The sequence below is a fragment of the Muntiacus reevesi genome, unplaced genomic scaffold (assembly GCF_963930625.1).
Source record: "Muntiacus reevesi unplaced genomic scaffold, mMunRee1.1 SCAFFOLD_59, whole genome shotgun sequence".
NCBI classification, from domain to species: Eukaryota; Metazoa; Chordata; class Mammalia; order Artiodactyla; family Cervidae; genus Muntiacus; species Muntiacus reevesi.
In genome coordinates, this window is record NW_027077848.1 from 366,365 (window position 1) to 373,055 (window position 6,691).

The following is a 6,691-nucleotide window of genomic DNA, read 5'->3' on the forward strand; positions in this document are numbered from 1 at the left end:
ACTATTACCATTTTAGAAAAACAATAGACCTCTCCATGACCTTTGGTCGGGTGAGGAGTTCTAGCACACGACAAAATAAGCCACCTTTTCCAAATCGTGAATATGTCAGTTCACACATTGACTTTTACATTGAAATGTGTAACAAATAAACTTAAAATCATTGACTCACTACATAAGCATGGAAGTATTTTAAACATAAAATATGTTCTATAGTATTCAGGAAGCATTTGCACATGTCTCACTGTATGAGACCCAAAACTGGAACTTAGTTGAAGAGTCAGGACAGTGTAAAAATGAATCCCTAACTAAAAGGAATACACAGGATTATTGTAGATAAAAAAGGTTAAAGAAGAGAAACTAGAAATCAGTCAATAAATGTTTTAGGGGTTAGCTTAGAGTGACTAGCCTGTGCGTGACTTTTTAAATTTTTCATGTTTGCATCTTCCAAATTTTCCATGGTGAGAATAATACTTTCATATCAGTTTCAAAATCAGTCTCACACTAAAGACAGTAAGACTGGAATAAGATATAAGAAATGCTTGGGGGGAAAAAAATGCTTGAACTAAAGGTGGGACTGATGATATTATTTGCAGGGCAGCCAAGGAGTCACAGATGTAGAGAACAGACGTATGGACATGGGCAGGGTCGAGGAAGGAGAGGGTGAGATGAATGCAGAGTAACATGAAAATATATTACCATACGTAAAAACAGATGCCAATGAAATTTGCTGTATGACTCAGGGGACTCAAAGAGGTGCTCTGCAACAAGCTAGGGGTGGAGTGGGGAGGGAAATGGGAGAGAGGTTCAGGAGGGAGGAAACATATGTATACCTGTGGCTCATTCATGCTGATGTTTGGCAACAAAATTCTGTAAGCAACTATCATCAATTGAAAGAAAAAGTCATGTTTGGACTTACCAAACAAGGTCTTGTGTACTTCTAGCATGGCCTTCTGTTTCCTGCTGCCACCCTTAACTCATTCTTCCATATCATTAAACAGACTAGTCAAGTTTTTGCCAAACATATCTTGAGCTCCTGCATTATGCTGATCCACTGCCTTCTCACGATCCAGTTTAGAATGGACACCAAAGAAACTTTTTGTCGTGTCTTCAAGTATTTGAGGCCACACTATGTGACTTTTAAAAATAAATGTGGATAAGACGGACATGACCAAAGCAATCTAATGACAATATCTTTGCTTCATTAAAGACTTCTGCAGAGAACTAGTAAATTTTATATATAGTATCAGAAGAATTTTTTAAATGCATGCCAACGATTATTTCTCCTCCGCTAGCCATCTGGACAAGGAAAACTGAGTTTACCAATCAATGTCCATAGTTATGCTCCCTCACCGATTTTTACCCAATATTACTCAGGCAGGAGACCCTGGTTCAGTTCCTGGGTCAGGAAGATCAGCTGGAGAAGGGATAGGCTACCCACTCCAGTAGTAGTGGGCTTTCCTTGTGGCTCAGTTGGTAAAGAATCATTCCTCTTTCACAAGAGTAGCTCAACTCCTCTCAAAGCAAATACAGGATGGTAATAACTATGCAGGACAAAGCTGATTCTGTATATTTATAGTACTCACTCATGAGCTTGACAGAGGTACTAGATCTGTTACCACATTTCTTTTTCTAAGTAATATCCGCATATGCAGGTGAAAGTGGCTCAGTTCGTGCCTGACTCTTTGCGGCCCCAAGGACTATAGCTTCCGTGGAATTCTCTAGGCCAGAATACTGGAGTGGGTAGGCTATCCCTTCTCCAGGGGATCTTCCCGACCCAGGACTGAAAGCGGGGTCTCCTGCGTTGCAGGCAGATTCTTTACCAACTGAGCTAGTAGGGCTTCCCTGGTGGCTCAGTTGCTAAAGAATATCTGCATAACTGTCTATCGATTGGGCATTAGCAATCTGTCTGTGAGCAGGGCCGGTCATAAGCAGCTTCTGTGAGAAAACAGAAGCATGTCTGTCTGACTTGCTTCTCCGCGGAGCTTTCACTGTTCTTGCGCTAGTGCACATGCCAAGTATTAGGTTCGGTTTCTAAGTGAGAAACTAATGGCTACATTCACAGCTGGCCACTGAGGTTCTTAATGGGAGAGGCGAACCCAGCTCTGCCAAGCAGTAGCCAACATGAAATCAGCTATTGTCATTGTAGCCAAGTTCCGTGAATTTGTAGTGTTATTTGCTGTGTTCTTCAAGAAGATGCCTTCGCCCTGCCAGTAAGACATATTTCCATAAAACATAGGCATGCACTCAATCGATGTGCATCCTCCAGTAAAGCACAGCCCCGATGTCTTAGAGGAGCCTCTCTGGCCATTGTCATAAGCCAGTCTAATTTTGTGTGAGACCATGGAAACTCAGTGTCTTTATTACGCTTGTGCTTCAGACGGGAGATCTGAGAAGGCACTTCTGAAAGTTTATTCCTACCAGTCGTTGTCATTTTTATCGAGTCTTTAGTTTTTTTTGTTTGTTTGTTTTATTTATTAGTTCTACCAGTATCTTGCTACCAAGCCGTCCCCCTCCACCCTCGTGCACACACGATCAGTCATGGAATCCCTTGGACTTAAGCCCGCCAGACTCCTCTGTCCATGGATTTTTCCAGGCAAGAATACTGGAGTGGGTTGCCATTTCCTTCTCCATGTATGGAGTCTTTAAGATTCCGTCACTGAGTGCTCGCTTCGGCAGCACATATACTAAAATTGGAACGATACAGAGAAGATTAGCATGGCCCCTGCGCAAGGATGACACGCAAATTCGTGAAGCGTTCCATATTTTTAACAAAGGAAACTATAAGTAAGGTGAAAAGACAGCCCTCAGATTGGGAGAAAATAATAACAAATGAGGAAACAGACAAAGGATTAATCTCAAAAATATACAAGCAACTCCTGAAGCTCAATTCCAGAAAAATAAACGACCCAATCAAAAAATGGGCCAAAGAACTAAACAGACATTTCTCCAAAGAAGACATACAGATGGCTAACAAACACATGAAAAGATGCTCAACATCACTCATCATCAGAGAAATGCAAATCAAAACCACAATGAGGTACCATTACACGCCAGTCAGGATGGCTGCTATCCAAAAGTCTACAAGCAATAAATGCTGGAGAGGGTGTGGAGAAAAGGGAACCCTCTTACACTGTTGGTGGGAATGCAAACTAGTACAGCCACTATGGAAAACAGTGTGGAGATTTCTTAAAAAACTGGAAATAGAACTGCCATATGACCCAGCAATACCACTTCTAGGCATACACACTGAGGAATCCAGATCTGAAAGAGACACGTGCACCCCAATGTTCATTGCAGCACTGTTTATAATAGCCAGGACATGGAAGCAACCCAGATGCCCATCAGCAGATGAATGGATAAGGAAGCTGTGGTACATATACACCATGGAATATTACTCAGCCGTTAAAAAGAATTCATTTGAATCAGTTCTAATGAGATGGATGAAACTGGAGCCCATTATACAGAGTGAAGTAAGCCAGAAAGATAAAGAACATTACAGTATACTAACACATATATACGGAATTTAGATAGATGGTGGCGATAACCCTATATGCAAAACTGAAAAAGTGACACAGAAGTACAGAACAGACTTTTGAACTCTGGGGGAGAACGTGAGGGTGGGATGTTTTGAAAGAACAGCATGTATATTATCTATGGTGAAACGGACCACCAGCCCAGGTGGGATACATGAGTCAGGTGCTCGGGCCTGGTGCACTGGGAGGACCCTGAGGAGTCGGGTGGAGAGGGAGGTGGGAGGGGGGATCGGGATGGGGAATACGTGTAACTGTATGGCTGATTCATGTCAATGTATGACAAAACCCACTGAAATGTTGTAAAGTGATTGGCCTCCAACTAATAAAATAATATTTAAAAAAAAAAAAAAAAAAAAGATTCCGTCACTGAGGTGTTGCTTCTCCACTTGTACATGCCCTTTCTCCCTAAGTGCAGTAGAAGTCATCCCCACTTCCCAACATGTCTGTCTTCCGACCTCTGGAGAATGTATTGCTTGAGCTCACCACAGCGTCAGGATATTCTAGAAAGCCTTCTGATTGCAGTCTCTTCAGGAGGTTACAAATGCTTCAAACCTCAGGATTTTACAAAGCACTTTTTACAACCTCAGCTGAAAGGGAAGTCAACACTCAGTGAAAGTCACAGGCTTTCATGGCCTGGACTTGATTATGGGTTGTGCTTTCATAATCATCGTGTTTCATATACCAACTAAGATGTCACTGAGAATTTTTTTCTTTCTCATCGTTCTCTCTTTCATGTTTATTTAGATATATTATGGGTTTTCCTATATACCTTGCGTTAGGGATGAGGGTCTTAAGTCAGTAGAACTTACTGCAACTGATTCCCAGTTAGCTGTGTTAGGACAGGAGAAAGAATGACCAGCTGCTGGATTCTTAAGATTATGTACGAAAACATTATTCGTTTTCCTCTGTGCAGTCATCCAATTCTAACTTTGTGAAGTAGGCATTCAGAAAAATCACAAAACCGCCTAACTACTAGGCGGTCTCCCATGCAAGTACTGACCAGGCCCGGCCCTACTCAATTTCCCTGATCAGAGGAGATAGGGCACGTTCAGGGTGCTATGGCCTTAGACCGAGGCGGCTGTCAGGCACCCCAAGAGCTCTGCGTTGCGCCTCCCTTGCGTTCTGACCTGCGCTTCGGGCCTGCGGCCACAGCTCTCGAGCTGGCGCGCGCTGCACTTGACCCTCACTACCCGCGACTAGACTCCGACCAACCAGGGCCGGCAGCTCGGGGGCCAGCGGAGGGCGCGACGGCCCCGCACACTGCCAGCCCCGGCCAGCACCCGTCTGGCCCGGCCGGGGCCTGGCGAGCCTGCGGGACCTGGGGTGGTGGGAGGGGGGGTGGGTAGAGCAGCGAGGACGTCTCTGTGCCCCCTCACCCCCTGCCCCCCACCATCCCGTTCGCTGCTCAGGTTCACGAGGCTCCAGACGGGCGGGGCTTCCGCTCGGGTCCGCGGTCCCCGGAGCCTGCTGTGGGCTTAGAGGCAGCCCAGCCGGGGCCCCAGGCGCACATCCTGCCCGCTGCGCAAAGCCCCTGGAGCACATCAGCCCCGCCTTTTCGCCCTACCGAGACCCGCCCTGCCCCCACTCTGCCGGCCCAGCACAAGTCTTTCCTGAGAGAGCAGACGAGCGAAAGCCAGGCACACGGACAGGCACTCGCACGCACCCACGCCAGGTGAGACAGAGGCAGAAAGAGACGAGGGTTCAGAGAGAGACTCGAAGACAGCTTGTGGGCAGGGGGAACTCGGGCAGCATCCCGGGCAACTGCAGAGGCCACCCGGCCCTGAGCAGCGAATGCGATGGGTGCAGGGGGAAGCCGCTGAGTAGGGGCGGGCCTGGAGAGGCCCAGGGTGCCAGGGCACCTGAGATCTCCTAGCTCCGCGCCCCGCCCCCGTCCTCCCAACCCCCTGCACGCACGGCACGCCTGGGCGCTCTGACACTAGCTTCTCCGGAGTTTGGTCACCTGAATTTCTATCCTTGTGCTCAACTGAGTGATGACGGTGTATTGAACAGCTAGGTCATTTCCAAATAAATTAAGCTTAGTGTTTCACAGGACACACGGACATGAATGCAGAGACCAGCTCGGATGCATGGACACCAATCTTGGTAACTGGACAACCAATGGGAAATGACTGTCTGACTCAGGAGAGAGAAAGAAACCCGAACAGATGGAATGAAATGAACAGAAACACAAACTTTGAAACTCACACCCTAATTCAATTACAAAAAAAAAAAAAAAACACTATAACAATTTTAGAAAAACAATAGACCTCTTCATGACCTTTGGTCGGGTGAGGAGTTCTAGCACACGACAAAAAAAGCCACCTTTTCCAAATCGTGAATATGTCGTTCACACTTTGACTTTTACATTGAAATGTGGAACAAATAAACTTAAAATCATTGACTCACTACATAAGCATGGAAGTATTTTAAACATAAAATATGTTCTGTAGTGTTCAGGAAGCATTTGGCACATGTCTCACTGTATGAGACCCAAAACTAGAACTTAGTTGAAGAGTCAGGATAGTCTAAAAATGAATCCCTAACTAAAAGGAATATACAGGATTATTGTAGATAAAAAAGGTTAAAGAAGAGAAACTAGAAATCAGTCAATAAATGTTTTAGGGGTTAGCTTAGAGTGACTAGCCTCTGCGTGAATTTTTAAATTTTTCATGTTTGCATCTTCCGAATTTTCCATGGTGAGAATAATACTTTCATATCAGTTTCAAAATCAGTCTCACACTAAAGACAGTAAGACTGGAATAAGAAATAAGAAATGCTTGGGGGGGGGAAAAATGCTTGAACTAAAGGTGGTACTGATGAAATTATTTGCAGGGCTGCCAAGGAGTCACAGATGTACAGAACAGACTTATGGACATGGGCAGAGGGGAGGAAGGAGAGGGTGAGATGAATGCAGAGTAACATGAAAATATATTACCATATGTAAAAACAGATGCCAATGAAATTTGCTGTATGACTCAGGGGACTCAAAGAGGGGCTCTGCAACAAGCTAGGGGTGGAGTGGGGAGGGACATGGGAGAGAGGTTCAGGAGGGAGGAAACATATGTATACCTGTGGCTCATTCATGCTGATGTTTGGCAACAAAATTCTGTAAAGCAACTATCCTTCAATTGAAAGAAAAAGTCATGTTTGGACTTACC

General features: G+C 45.1%; 1 non-coding gene across 1 annotated transcript; it reads left to right on the forward strand.

Annotated features, from left to right (window-relative positions):
• Positions 1–2,660: 2,660 nt before the first annotated feature.
• Positions 2,661–2,767, forward strand: LOC136155184 (U6 spliceosomal RNA). Its single transcript, XR_010660712.1, has one exon. It is a non-coding gene; the product is annotated as a U6 spliceosomal RNA (small nuclear RNA).
• The last annotated feature ends 3,924 nt before the right edge of the window (positions 2,768–6,691 follow it).